The 15,195-nt window shown below is 49.3% G+C and overlaps 3 pseudogenes; all 3 read right to left on the reverse strand.

Annotated features, from left to right (window-relative positions):
- Positions 1-1,199: 1,199 nt before the first annotated feature.
- LOC136330163 (sialic acid-binding Ig-like lectin 5) lies at positions 1,200-14,975 on the reverse strand (annotated as a pseudogene).
- On the reverse strand, positions 9,690-11,686 carry LOC136328868 (ER membrane protein complex subunit 3 pseudogene; annotated as a pseudogene).
- LOC136328869 (sialic acid-binding Ig-like lectin 14) lies at positions 12,836-13,599 on the reverse strand (annotated as a pseudogene).
- Positions 14,976-15,195: the final 220 nt, after the last annotated feature.

Below are 15,195 nucleotides of genomic sequence, written 5' to 3' on the forward strand. Positions count from 1 at the left end.
GATAGCAATTAATGAACAACTAAGGTGCCAACACAAAGAATTGATGTTTCTCATCTATCTCCCTTTCTGTCTGTCCCTATCTGCCCCTCTCTATCTCTCTCTGTCTCTGTCACAAAAAATAAACTAAAATTAAAAAAAAAAGATCACAGTGGGGTCTCTAAATGGGAAAGGGAAGGGACTGGCTGTAGGAGGTGCTGGTAGAATGCACAGGTGAGTTGGGGTGAGATGACCCCAGTGAGACAAGATACCATGTCATGAACCGCAAGCCAGGTCCAGGGGCTGGTCTCTCTCTGAGGAAGCTGTGAAGAGTTCTGCGATGAAAAATGGTACCAACAACCTGCCACTCTGTCCTCTGTACCAGGTGACCCCTGGCATCAGAAGAACTTGCCAGTAGGACCTTTCTGTACAAGAAAAGAGAGATCACCAAGCCCTGAGCACACACCATATGATGAACCTCTGTTGCTTGATTTCCATGTGTCAGTCTATTTCATCCTCACAACCACCTTTTTTTTTTTTGTATTTTTCTGAAGCTGGAAACGGGGAGAGACAGTCAGACAGACTCCCGCATGCGCCCGACCGGGATCCACCCGGCACGCCCACCAGGGGCGATGCTCTGCCCACTAGGGGGCAATGCTCTGCCCCTCCGGGGCGTCGCTCTGCCGCGACCAGAGCCACTCTAGCACCTGGGGCAGAGGCCAAGGAGCCATCCCCAATGCCCAGGCCATCTTTGCTCCAATGGAGCCTTGGCTGCAGGAGGGGAAGAGAGAGACAGAGAGGAAGGAGGGGAGGGAGTGGAGAAGCAAATGGGCGCTTCTCCTATGTGCCCTGGCCGGGAATCGAACCCGGGTTCCCCTCACGCCAGGCCGACGCTCTACCGCTGAGCCCACCGGCCAGGGCATCCTCACAACCACCTTGAGAAAAATGCATGAGCTCTCTGTACAGAATGGGAAACTGAGAAACACAGTAATGAAGTCAATTGTTTGATGACAATACCACAGAAAGTATTAAAGCCCATGTGTGAGCCCAAGTCCCTGTCATCCTGTCACCTGTCTTCTCTGCCCTGCCTGGGGATGCTCACACATGTAATTAACGTTGATATTGTCACAAGGTCTCCTCTTGTTGCATCAATTACTCCTGCCTTCTTCTCCCAGAGAGGCCATGATGCCTGCAGCCGGGACTGAGCTCTTGGCAGAGCTTGCTCACTTGCTTTTAGTCTGGATCTTTGAGTGCACGCGGGAGCTGGCGGCCTCCGTGTCCGGAGGCTTCCGCGGCCTCATCTTGTGAAAGTCGAGGTTAACATACTGGAACTCCTGTTGTTCCCCTGATGGAGGGGTACCTCCAGTAGGAAACATATCTCTTGGGAGGCTGTCTGGCCCAGGGTTTTCTCTGGACCCTGAGTGAAGGGGGGAGAACAGTGTCAGAGAAGAATAAGGCAGACATGGTCCCGAGGGGAAGTTGGGATGATGGGACACTTTTTCATTCATCCTCTTACTCCATATACATTTCTCATGACCTCAACTATCTACTCATTTATTTAAAATTTTGTAATACTATAATTCATTAGAAAATATCCATAGATTAATAATCACATTTCATCCTCACAAAAACCCAATATGAATGATAACTTTATTGCCTCCATTTACAGATAAGGAAACTGAGGTGAAGAGATGTGAGTTAACATGCCCATAATAAATAGAATGTAACAGCTTTGGGGACATGGTTCCGGCAGCCTGTACCCAGCAGAGGGAGGTGGGCTCAGTGGTCAGCAGGCTGACCGTGGGCTCTGGGAGATGGAAGGAAGTCAGCTCCCAGCTGTCTGTCCAGCTGACCACAGAGGGGCGGGTTCAGGGAGATGCTGAGGAGCTCAGTATGGACTCATTGAACGGACAAGCCCCGCCCCCCACACTGCATGAGAAGACACCCCCACCAGTCACTCAGGTGGCTGTGCCCACGACAGTGTCCTCACCATCCCTGACCTGGGGTCTCCCGGCCCTGGCTTCCTGTGGGCTCTCACTCTAAGGGAAGAAGTCAGCAGCCAGAGTGGCTCAGGCACAGGTGGGCAGGGGCCCCCACTCCCTGACAGGATGACTGAGGCACCCAGACCCTGGGACCAGACTCGGAGACCCTCCTGACATGCAGGTGTGTACTCTGTCCCCTGGTTCATCAGGCGTTTGGTCAAGACTGAATTTTCATCACAAAAAAATACATTTACACACAGAAAATTGTACATGAGTGATCACAGTAGTGTTATTCATGATAACTAAAAAGTAGAAACAGCCCTATTGTCCATCAAGGAATAAACCAACAAATAAAATGTACCCCATCCATATCATACAATATTATTTGGAAATAAAAGGAAAGTACTGACACAGGACCCTTGACAATACCATGCTCTGTGAAAGAAGTCAGTCACAAAGGACCATGTACTGTATGAGTCCATTCACATGAACTGTGCAGAACGGGCAGGTACAGGCAGGACATAGCACATAGGTCACTGGTGAGTGGGTCTGGGGTGGATGAAGGCAGGGTGACAAAAATGTGGGGTTTTTTTTATTTCTTCTTCTTCTTTCAGTTTGAGCTAATAAAATTTTAAAGTTGATTGTGGTGACGGGTGCACAACTCCGTGACTGAACTAAAAGCCATTTAAATATGTGAGAACTTTATCTCAGTAAAGCTCTTCCTCTGCCTTCTAAAAAATGTTCTTTCTGCATGTACTCAGCTCTGTTTTTATGGGATCCAGTGTTCTCTATTCTCCCTACAACACAGCTCCCTGTATCCCCGGGACACAGACTTACATGTAAAGGAACAGGAGACACAAGCACAGGGACAGCAGGTCCATGACACCAGCACCTCCAAGAGCCGCAGGAACCACTCCCACAAGAAACACGAACTTTCCTGCAGAGGAGAGGGTGTGAGACCACCCACTGCAGGACTCAGTCTCCTGTCTCACCTCCTTGCAGAACCCGCTCTAGGTTCTGTTCCTGAGGAGATGCAGGGCCCTGTCCTAGCAATCACCCCATCCAGGCCCGGCCCCTCCTCCAGCTCCATCTTCTCTGTGACCCACTCCTTTCTTTCTAACCCTGTCCCCCATTAGACCCCTGATCTGGCAGCAGCAGGACAGCGGCGCTCTGGGCCCCGTGGACATTGTTGGTCTCGCTGCTGAGTCTGAGGCCAGCGCTGAGCTCCCGGCTGAGGCTCAGGGAGCTGTTGGCCCAGGGCCCCGCTGAGCGGGAGGTGACCCTGCAGGAGGCATTGCTGTGGTTCCCCTCCAGCAGCCCCGCCCCCAGCCGCCAGCGCAGGGAGGGGGGGCCGGCTGGGCTCAGGAGGAGCAGCTGCAGTGCAGACCCTGGTCCTCCCAGGAGCAGGAAGGGCCCAGCAGCTGCGGGGGTCTGTGGGGAGGGAGAGCAGGGTCAGCGGTGCCTCTGCCCTTCTCAGGACCCAGGTGACCTACCCTCAGGTGTCCCCACACTCACAGAGCACGGAGAGGCTGAGAGAGAGAGTCTGGGAGCCCAGCGGGTGCCGAGCCCGGCAGGAGAACTCCCCTTCTTCCGCAGTCCCCACGCGAGGAAGCTCCAGTGTCACGGTGCTGGAGATGGGGGTGGCGTTCAGGGCCGGGGACCCCCGGAACCAGCTCAGCTCTGCAGGGGGGTTGCTGTCAGCCTCACAGAGCAGCCGCACAGCCTCGCCCTCCAGGATGGGCAGGGAGGAGGTGTTCTGAAAAGTCTTGAGAACTTTGAGAAGTGCAGAGAGAGAGAGACAGACAGACAGACACACAAACACGTAGATGTGAAACACAGGTACAGGCAGCACCAACACAAGGAGAGGAAGGGTGATGATTTTCATCCTTGCCCTTCCCATATATGACCCCCCTCAACACACACTAATGCCCCTAGGGGCAGGTCCCAGTCTCACAGAGGGTAGGTCTTTCCTACCTGTGACATTTCTGAAGGAGATGCCTATGGTGAGGTTCCGGGGGGCATCTGGGACAGAAAGACATGGTCCCGCTTCAGAGGGGAGGAGTGGATGGAAGTCAGCTCAGACCCACAGAGGGGAGGTGGGAACAGGGAGGTGGGGTTGCTGTCACTCTGGCCCACCCCCACCTGCACTCAGGTCCATGCAGGAGTGTTCTCAGGGTAGCTCAGCATCGTGTACACACACACACACACACACACACACACACACACACACACACACAAGCACAGCAGCCGTACTAACCTAGGACCCAGCCATCCCTCCAGAACTCACAGGATACATTGAGCTGGATGGTTCTCCTCACAGTCACCCTAGTTCTTACAAGTGTTAGCTCACAGGTGAGGGTGGTGCCATGGTGTGTGTGTATCAAGAGGAGATTGAGCACCGAGGACTGGGGGGTTCGGGGTTCCCATGAGTTTGCAGCTGCTCCCTCCCAAGTGTAAGTGAGAGGGCTTCCCCCTTCGTAGGTCCCTGGCAGGCTGCAGGTCAGCTGTGTGTCTGGCCAGCCTCCAGAGGCTCCAGAATGTGAGTGTCAGACATTTCTGTCAGGGCTGAGGAGGACAGAAGGAGTTGCCAGGGCTCCAGGGGATGAGAACCTAAAGTGTGACCCTAAGTGAGACCCGTGCCTCAGGGTCCCAGCTCACTCTGGGTCCTGGGTCTCTTCCAACCACCCTGGGCCCATAACCTAGTTCAGGGAGTGTCCCAGGGTCCTTTTCCAGCTCTAGGACAGGGTCCTGCATCTCTGGGTATTTTCCTGGGCTCCTGCTGTACCTGTCACCTGCAAATTCAGTGTCTTCTCCGTGTAACTATATCTCACAGAAGTTTCTCTCTCCACTCCAAAAACATGGGTTCCTGAGTGAGTCACTGATCCTGGCATCTCTGATGCTCAGGGCACAGTTATTGCTCCTGGGGTCAGCGAGGAGGAATCGATCCTGGGTCTCTCTCTTCATTGTTTTATGTGGGTTGTTTGTGGCCACAAGATCATCATAATATGTGTAGGCCCCACTGTGGTACCAGTAGGTGTAGAGTGTGTATTGGGAAGAAGATGAACTCTCAGGGTAGGAGAAGGAGCAGGGCACATGAACGCACAGACCCTCCTGCACCCTCACCGATTCCTGCACTCAGAACTCATAGCCTGGCTGCTCCTGCAGGGACCCTGCAGGGACACGGAGGCTTAACTACAGCATCCACCCTTCCCCCACTCGCCCACCTCCCCTCCCTGGGCCCACTCACCCCCCACACACACAGCAGAGGCAGCAGCAGCAGGGGCACCATGTCTGCATCTGACAGGGCAGAGTGGGTCCAGGTCCCTGTGTCAGGGACAGAAATGCTGAGCTGTGGGGAGGGGCCTAGAACATTCCAGCAGGAGCCCCGGGTGACAGGGCTGCAGTCAGGTCTGGAAGGGGAACTTGGGCTCCACAGGCGGGTGACGGGAGGGTGCAGTGGGAACTAGAAATCATCCTTCTCCCCTCCCCACCCGACCCTGCAGGTGGATGTATGGAGGCCCCAGAGGTTGAGAGGATCATCAAGATGTGAATCTGAAATTTATCACCTTATAGATGATATTTAACTCAAGAGGGCAGTCACTCAGAGGCTGTCATAGTCAAACCTGGTCCTGGTGACGCAGGGGGACCCACCTTCAAGCTGATACCACTTAAATATCTGAAAAACATTAATTTTTAAAAAGATTTTGTTAATTAGTTTCACAAAGGGTGTGGGGACAAGAAATACTTGCTTCAGTCTAGCTGTTCATTGGTTACTTCTCATATGTGCCTTGATGGATAAGCCCAGGGTTCAAACTGGTCACCTCAGCGCTCCAGGTTGGCGCTCTATCCACTGTGCCTTCAACAGCAGGCAAGGGAAACAGTCATTTTTAAATCTCTTTAGACCACAGAAATACTGGCAAGAAAGAAAGGAATTTAGACCCAACTCCATGGAGGGTGGAGCCTGGTGAAAAGATGAGTGTTAAAGCCCTTTGCTCTGGGGCCTTTGGAGGACATGGGATGCACAGTGTTGGTCCTCCCGGGTCAGAGGGTGTGTGGGAGAGCAACGTGCACAGGTCTCCTCTAAATGAGGTGTGTGAAGGGTCATCTTGCCCCATTCAGCGGGGACATCAAAAGCTAGACCTCAGCACCTCAGCACAGCAGCACGTTTGCCATCGTCAAGCTCAGGAAACCCCATCTTCAGGACCCTCACGTGCTCAGTTCCTTTGGAAAGCCCATGAGGGCTCCAGTGATGTGTGGGAATCACCTGCTGCTCTTTTATGAAAAAATGAAATTTGATAAATGTTTTCCCAAATTTAACAAAGGTGTGAAACAGTTCAGACCTCCCAGTAACAAGCTGTGTGAATGAAGGAAAGTTTCCAAAACTATACAGGAGAAAAAGAAATGTCAATCAACCGTGAAGTAGGAAATATTGAGTGTTCTTCTAGTCTTTATATTATATAATTATTATATTATAGTAACAAGTAACCATAGTTATTAATAGAATACTAACATGTATTACTGTATGACAGAATTATTCTCCCATAAAGAGGCCATCAGAGAGCATCAGTCAGCACCGTGGGAACACCTGCTGGGCAGGTGTCAGACTTGGGTGCCACACGGCCAGTAACATGGTCTGTCATTTCTCTGAATGGTCTTATATATTCATTCTTAGCATTCCAGATTTTGTACCTTGATGTACCACATTTTGTATGTTTTTGAATCAGTGCTCTCAACACTTGTATAAACATCAGTTTCTAGAAAACCTTCGTCTGCCCCTGCAGCAGGGAGCAGGTGAACAAGAGGTCCCCAGAGCCACCAGCCCCCACCCCGGACTCCTCACGGACTGCAGAGAAGACTGTCTTGTGCAAGCAAAGGACTAAAGACAGCAGGACTTCCATGGTTGTGTCCCCACAGTGCACATCGCTGAGCAGTCTAGCAAATCTCAAGCTGGAATGATAGAAAAGACAAGTAATAATAATTCTTTGCAAGAACGTTCAGAAAAGGGAACCCTCTTGCTCTGTGGCTGGGAATGTGATGTCGGGAAACCACTATGTAAATCTGTGTGGCAGTTCCTCAAAAATTAAGAATAGAGCCTCCTGAGATCCAGTAATTCCACTTCTGGGAATTTACCTGGAGAAAATGAAAACAGTAACTTGAGGGGACATGTGTACCCCTATGTTCACAGCAGGGTTGTTTAAACTAGTCAAGACGTGGAAGCAACCTGTCTGTCAATGAGCGAGTGGATGGAGAAAACATGCTGTATGCATACAATGGAGTATTACTGTGCCATAAAAAAGGTCCATCTATATTGTCTTGTAAACTGGTTACAGCTTTTGGTATTATATTTAGGTCTTTAATACACTTTGAGTTAATTTTTGGATAGAAGAAAATGACTCTGTGATGGAAATCTAGAATTGCCTGAAAGAAACAGAAGTGTGAGTATAATTTTTCAAAATATTCATTATTTAAATACTGTATGTTCTCATTTACATGTGACTCTTAAAAAGCTGAACTCACAGAAATCTTAGACTGGTGGGTGCCAGGGGCTGGAGGTGAGGAATGAGGAGATAGTGCTCAGGGGCACAAACCTTCAGCTACAAGATGAATAATTCCTGCAGGTGTCACGTACAGCATGATGACTGCACTGAACAGTGTTGTATTACGTACTTGAGAGAGGCTTAGGGAGTGTGTCTTTAATGTTATAACCATAACAATGGTAATGATGTGAGGGGATGAAAGTATTAGCTAACCTTATTGTGCTGATCACTTCACGATAAATATGCATGTCAAATATGCACATTGTGCACCTTAAATTTACATGCTTTATATCTCAATAATATCTCAATACATCTGGAAAGAAAATCATTGTTTGCATGCAAGTAAGTATAATATTCTGTAAACTGTATCACACATTTATATTTATATATGTCAGATACATGTTCATCACAGCACTATTCACAATGGCCAAGATGTGGATACAACCAAAGTGTCCTTTAATAGATGATTGGATAAAGAAGATGTGGTACATACATACAACAGAATACTACTCAGCCATAGGAAATGATGACATATTGCATGTACGACAACGTGGATGGGCCTTGAGAACATTATACTGAGTGAAATAAGTAAATCAGAAAAAGCTAAGAACTATGTGATTCACACATAGGTGGGATATAAAACTGAGACTCGTGGACAGAGATGAAGGTGAGGTTGTTACCAGGAGGAGGGTGTTGTGAGGGAGGGGTCAGAGGGACAAATGTAAGGCAGTGGAGAGTGACTTGACTTTCGGTGGTGGGTACACAGCATAATCAAGAGTTCAGATGCTACAGAGATGTTCACCTGAAACCTGTGTCCTCTTATTGATCAATGTCACTGCATTAAATATAATTTTCTAATAAAACTAAATAAATAAATAAAGAGTTACTAAATTTTAAAATAAAAACAAGATAAATGACAAAAATGAGAGAGGATGGACGTGTTTTAAGTGTTGAAATTGTTTTTTTTTTTTGTGTGTGTGTTTTTCCGAAGCTGGAAACGGGGAGAGACAGTTAGACAGACTCCCGCATGCACCCAACCGGGATCCACCCGGCACGCCCACCAGGGGGCGATGCTCTGCCCACCAGGGGGCGATGCTCTGCCCCTACGGGGCATCGCTCTGTGGCGACCAGAGCCACTCTAGCGCCTGGGGCAGAGGCCAAGGAGCCATCCCCAGCGCCCGGGCCATCTTTGCTCCAATGGAGCCTCGCTGTGGGAGGGGAAGAGAGAGACAGAGAGGAAGGAGAGGGGGAGGGATGGAGAAGCAGATGGGCGCTTCTCCTGTGTGCCATGGCCGGGAATCGAACCCGGGACTTCTGCACGCCAGGCTGACACTCTACCACTGAGCCAACCGGCCAGGGCCGAAACTGTTTTTTATTATTTAGGAATAGATAAAAAATATGAAAGGAAGAAGAATGGCAATATATTAAGAATGTATACCCTGACCACGCGGTGGCGCAGTGGATAGAGCATCGGAGTGGGATGCGGCGGACCCAGATTCGAGATCCCGAGCTTGTCAGCTTGAGTACGGGCTCATCTGGTTTGAGCAAAACTCACCAGCTTGAACCCAAGGTTGCTGGCTCAAGCAAGGGGTTACTCGGTCTGCTGTAGCCCCACGGTCAAGGCACATATGAAAAAGCAATCAACAAACAACTAAGGTGTTGCGACAAAAAACTGATGATTGATGCTTCTCATCTCTCTCCGTTTCTGTCTGTCTATCCCTCTCTCTGACTCTCTGTCTCTGTAAAAATAAAAAAGGAATATTTTTTTTTTCCAGGCAAAGAAGAGAAAACAGGACGGTTTAATTTGTAGAGGCAAGAGTTGTTTGTTCTTGATTACAGTGCTCAACATGCAAATTACATTCACCTCTAGGTACAGAAATGGCACCCTGCCACTTCCTTGGGAGTTAATACAGACAGAATTATTCCTGGGTAACCTTTGACTATGTGTCCGCCAGCAACTGCCCTCTCTCCCTTCTTAGTGATACGCAAACTCTCTCTTATGCAGAATAACTGGGAAATGCGGTCTTTCATTCAACTGAGAAGCCATATACAGTATAGCACCATTGATTTGTCAATGGATTTCATATATTCTGAACTCCAGAGTAAGACCTCACATTATTTAACCTGTCTTTAATGATACCAAAGGCACTTGAGAATCGAGCAGTGTCTCATGGTCACTGATTTTCACTGGACAATATTAGGAGACAGTGAAGGTTTGCTAAGTCTGTCCTGGCCCTGGGTATTGGTTTTGACATATTTGCTCTTTATGTCGTTCTGTAGGCTCAAAATGAACAACACAAGGAGCTTCACTTTTTGCTCATCGATAAATTGCAAAGTTCTTAAATTTTCCATAATGAAAAGGTATTATTTGTGTAAAGAAAGTTATACAAATATTAACAAAAAAATAAAGGTAAAATGCAGGGTATTCTGATACCAAGAAAACAGGAGTCTACTGTGGTTAGAAGTCAGGCTGACTACACATAATAATTAGGTATAACTGACAACGCCTTTTCCAAAGACTGTATTTTTGCTAAGTTTTATATATTATCACTAGTTTGCGTTTCCCCTCTTTCTCTTTCATTACTCTAGTCACCAGATGGAAAATTTAAAACATTTTTAAAATAGCTGTTTCTGGGTAAGTCACCCAGCACACTCCTTGTATTTCCTCTAGTTGCAAACATAAAGGGCTCAGACAAGAATGATCCCTGCTGCATATCCGCCAGCTCACGCATCCTCCTTTTTATTCCGAGAGGCTCCTGCTCAAACTTAAGTTACAAGGTTAAGTGCTATTCCGAGTTCCTGACATAGCTAATTCCTGCTTGGTCTTCAAAAAATAGAGGTCTGTAATTCCTTTTTGAACATGCCTTCAAAGTGGAGGTCTTTGGCCATGAGTTCCTCTTCGACATCATCTAGGGCCCACTGGTGATCTGTCAGCTCCAAGGCTTCCCACTCTGTCTTGAAAGCTTTGTTGGTGTCCGCAGGCATGGCCATGGCTGCTCCAGTCATCTGCTCCTGCATCATCCGTGACTGGTCAGCGGCATTATCTTGGCCCAAAATCAGAGAGTAAATGCTCCGAAGCCCAAAGACATTGAGGAAGTACCAGGATGCAGAACTTACCCAGGATGCATCTAATGTGAGTAATTCAATTCCTTGCTGTAGCATAGGCTTAAAACGAAGGGTCAGTGGAAATGGAACCTTGGTTGTGACAAAGCCTGAAAATGTCATGTTGATCCAACCACCAATAAGAATCATAGGGAGAACATTTGTTACATTGCCTTTCATCATGTCTGTGAGCATAGTGGGATCAGTCATAGGAGAAGGAGGCACTACCTTCCTTTTAGTTTTTTTGAAAAATCCATCCTCTGGGTTGTTGAAGTAATAAAAAAGGAATATTTTAATAACTAGGCAAGTACCAAAGAAAAGCTCGCATAAACAAAAATAGAGAAGAATGGATAAATAAAACACATTGAATTTATCTTAAATGGCAAATAAAGAACTTTAAGTGTAAAAAAAGAAAGAAGAAACAGGACAAAATGAGAACAAATAGGATTGAGTTACATCCAATTATATCAGTAATTACATTATCTGTATAAAGAAAAGCAATCCAAACAGCAGACAGATGGCCAGACTGGATTTTCAAAAAGGAACATAGCAGCACTAGTCACAATTGTCAAAAGCTGAAAACGAGCCAAATGTCCTTCAGGAGCCAATGGTTATAGAAACGTGGTGCCTGAGGTTGGTTGGAAAGTGTAACTAACAGGAAACAGCACAAGGAGGCCTCTGGGAGGATGGAATGATTCTGTATTCTAACCTCAGTGCTGGTGATGACACAACGCTGTATGTTTCTTAAATTCATGGGAATATATAACAAAAAAATAAATTGTCCTACGTGATAATTTAAAATAAAATGAATCAATGGAAATATCTGATAAGCTCTATAAGATAGAGAGTTATGCAAAGATGTCATAATTGGCACAACGAGGGCACCACGTGAGTTACCCGACCACCCCTCCCCCCAGCGGTCATTCTGTCCTTGGTGCTCCGGGTCCTCCCTCAGGAGCGTAGGTGGAGGTTCATTTCCCCTCACCTGCCTCGGTCTGGACACACGTCCACCTGAGCTGCCCGCCCACCTCTCCTCTGTCCAGCCTCAGCTCCGCCCCTCCTTTCTTCCTGGGAGCTGGACCTGGTCATCACCGGCAGGTCAGAAGGGTCTGCACACCGAGTTACGTGGTGGAAGCACAGTGTGCACATATATAAATATTCATCTGGTTCAACTCTCGTTTTTGCGTATTTTGCTTAACTTGTATTAGACATCAAAACACACACAAAAACAAAACAAAACAATAACAAGAAATGAACAAAAAACCCTTAGGTGAAAAACCTTCAGTAGAAAAGAACAGATGGTTCAGATGTCAGATGACGTAATTTGCTTAAAGAACATTCTCTCAGACACAAAATAGTAACGTCTATTTTTATGTTGTATTACTTAATAAAATATTTATTTATACTTAAATGTTGCGATGTTTACACTGACAGGGTGGTTTAGGGGACCAGAAATTCAGTAGCCAAACAGGAAAGTTCTGGAAAATGATAAGAAAAGACCCTGAGTTCAGCACCTCCATTGGCCTGAGGATGGAGAGGGAGGAGCAGAAGAATGGGGGTGGGCAGGACCAGCACACACACAGGACAAGTCTAGTGGGAGAGGCACAGGCAGAAACAAGGGGAAGTCAGTGGGAGGGTATTACTGATTTTCTGTTTTCTGTATCTTATGATGCTTTCACACCATAATCAGCTTTGAGGCCAAGGAGAGACAGCTCCATCCAATGCGAGCCAGTTCTCAGAGACAGACAAGACCTCTGCGAGGAACAGCCTTTCAGATGCAAACCAAGCCACCCTGAGCTCATGGTCTCCAGCCACCCAGGACCTGGGACCAGACACACAGAGACCTCCCCACAGGCCCGAACCCCAGATTTATTCCTCCCAGCTGATCCTAAATGCTCACCCTGCCTTCCCTTGTATTTCCCATGGAAACCCCAGTAAAGGCTCTGGCTGGGCTCCCCACACCTGTGTCTGATTTCTGAGGGGCCCCTGCTTCCCCAGCAGGCCCTGCCTGGTGCAGTGGGGCCTCCTCTCAGGAAATGAAAGTAATACAATCTTCTTTCAATGACATTGACTCTCCTTCTTGTCATTCCAACATTTTCACAAATTAAACTCCCAATGGTACAATTGAGACAGGTGAGTCCAGAGTTTCCAGGAAGAAGGTGAAATTGATGTCCCATGTCTGTCACTCTAGCATTCCTGTCCACACATCAGACCCATCTTTACAGAAAGAATAATCAGTCAGGATGTTGGCCTTGTTCTCTGGGGACCTCCACACCTGCAGAGACAATAGGAGTCTCAGCTCACAGACCGGCCATATTAGCGCTAACCCCAGGCAGGGCAGGACCACTTAGCCTTATCTGGAACTAAGAGCCAATCAGGAACTTTTCTGCAGAGACAGACAGACCTGCTCACCTGGTGCAGTAGAGCCAGGTGAGGCCATAGGTGAGGAGGAAGCCAGCCCCCATGAGGGCCCCTCTGATCAGGGTGAGGACCAGGGGCCAGGAGCCCTGCTGCTCCTCAGTCACACAGCTGCGGGGGGGGGCTTCCTGGGGAGGAGTAGAGGGGGTGACATTGTATCCCCAGGTATCAGTCCCACCCACAGCCCCAACACCTGACCTGCAACTCACTCTGCACAGAGAGGCTGAAGGAAACATGCTGGGAGCCCAGTGGGTGCCGAGCCAGCAGGAGAACTCCCCTTCTTCCGCAGTCCCCACGCGGGGCCGCTCCAGGGTTGCGGTGCTGGAGATGGGGGTGGCGTTCAGGGCTGGGGACCCCTGAAACCAGCTCAGCTCTGCAGGGGGGTTGCTGTCAGCCTCACAGAACAGCCGCACAGCCTCACCCTCTAGGACGGGCAGGGAGCAGGTGTTTTGCAGAATCGTGAAGGCTTTAGGGAGAGAAATGAAAAGGGAGAGAGAGAGAGAGAGAGAGAAGGGAGGAGAGGTGTGGAACCCAGATGCAGGCACCCACCCACAAATGAAGAGGAGGGGGGTGATTATTTTCATCCTTGCCCTTCCCACATCTGATCTCATTTAAACTTGGGTTCCCCCCTCTGATTCCTGGCTGACCAGAGGCCGGTCCCAGCCCCAGAGGGGTGAGGTTCTTTCCTACCTGTGACATTTCTGATGGAGATGTGTATGGAGAAGGTCTATGGAGCATCTAGGACAGAAAGACATGGCCCTGCCTCAGACGGGAGCAGTGGGTGGAAGTCACCCTGAACCCAAGGAGGGCTGGTAGGAATTCATGCACGAGTGTTCTCAGCTTAGTTGAGCCTCCTCTACACACACACACACACACACACACACACACACACACACACACACACTCACACATGCACGGGCACCTGCACTACCCCCAAGGACCCAGTAATCCCTCCGACACTCACAGGAAACATTGAGCTGAATGCTTCCCTGCCTGGTCACCTGAGAACCTTGGTGTTTCACACAGCACGTGACATTGGTGCCATGGTCCTGGGGTCTCGGGGTGAAAGTGAGCACTGAAGAATGGAGGGTCTGAGGCTTCAGCGAGCCAGGACCTTCCCCAAACCAGGAGAAGATGAGAGGGCGTCCCCCTTCACAAGCCCCCAGCAGGCTACCGGTCAGCTGTGCGGGGCGGCCGGACTCCAGAGGCTCCGGAATACGAATTTGGGGTTCCACTGTCAGGGCTGAAAAGAAGAGAGAAAGTCGCTTGGGTTTCTTGAGGTGGGGAGTCAGAGTGTGACCCTGAGAGAGACCCGAGCCTCAGGGCCCCAGCTCACTCCAGGTCTTGTTTCATCAGAAAACCCAGGACCCAGGACCTGTACAGGAAATGTCCCAATGTCCTGTTCCTATTCTAACTCTGGGTCCCATGTCTCAGGGTCCTCTCCTGGGCCCCTCCAGTACCTGTCACCTGCAAACTCAGCTTCTTATCTTGGTAACTGCATTTCACATCATTTACTCTCTCCACTTGGAAGGAGTAGGTCCCTCTGTCACTCATCCTGGCATCTCTGATGCTCAGGGAAGAGTCGTTCTTCCTGGGGTCCGTGAGGAGGAATCAGCCCTGGGTCTCTCTCATCATTGATTTATTTGGGTTATTTGTGGCCACAAGATCATAGTTATATGACCAGTCCCAACGCTGGTAGCAGTGGGTGTAGAATTTGTCAGAGGATGACCTCAAACTGCACGGGTCGGAGAAGGAGCAGAGCACGTGGACACACAGACCCTCCTGCACTGCCACTGATCCCTGCTTTTGGAGCTCATAGCCTGGGTGCTCCTGCAGGGACCCTGCGGGGACACAGAGGCTCAGCCACAGCATCTGCCCCTACCCCACAGTCCCACCTCCCCTCCCTGGGCCCACTCACCCCCCCCCCCCACAGCAGGGGCAGCAGCAGCAGGGGCACCATGTCTGCATCTGACAGGACAGAGCGGGTCCAGGTCTCTGTGTCAGGGAGGAAAATGCCCAGCTGTGGGGAGGAGCTGAGGGCGCCCCAACAGGAACCCCGGGTGATAGGGCTGAAGTCAGGTCTGGAAGGAGAATTTGGGCTCCACAGGTGGGTGATGGGAGGGTGCAGTGGGGAACTAGAAATCATCCTTCTCCCCTCCCCACCCGACCCTGCAGGTGGT

Source organism: Saccopteryx bilineata, chromosome 3 (genome assembly GCF_036850765.1).
Source record: "Saccopteryx bilineata isolate mSacBil1 chromosome 3, mSacBil1_pri_phased_curated, whole genome shotgun sequence".
In the NCBI taxonomy this organism is placed as follows: domain Eukaryota; kingdom Metazoa; phylum Chordata; class Mammalia; order Chiroptera; family Emballonuridae; genus Saccopteryx; species Saccopteryx bilineata.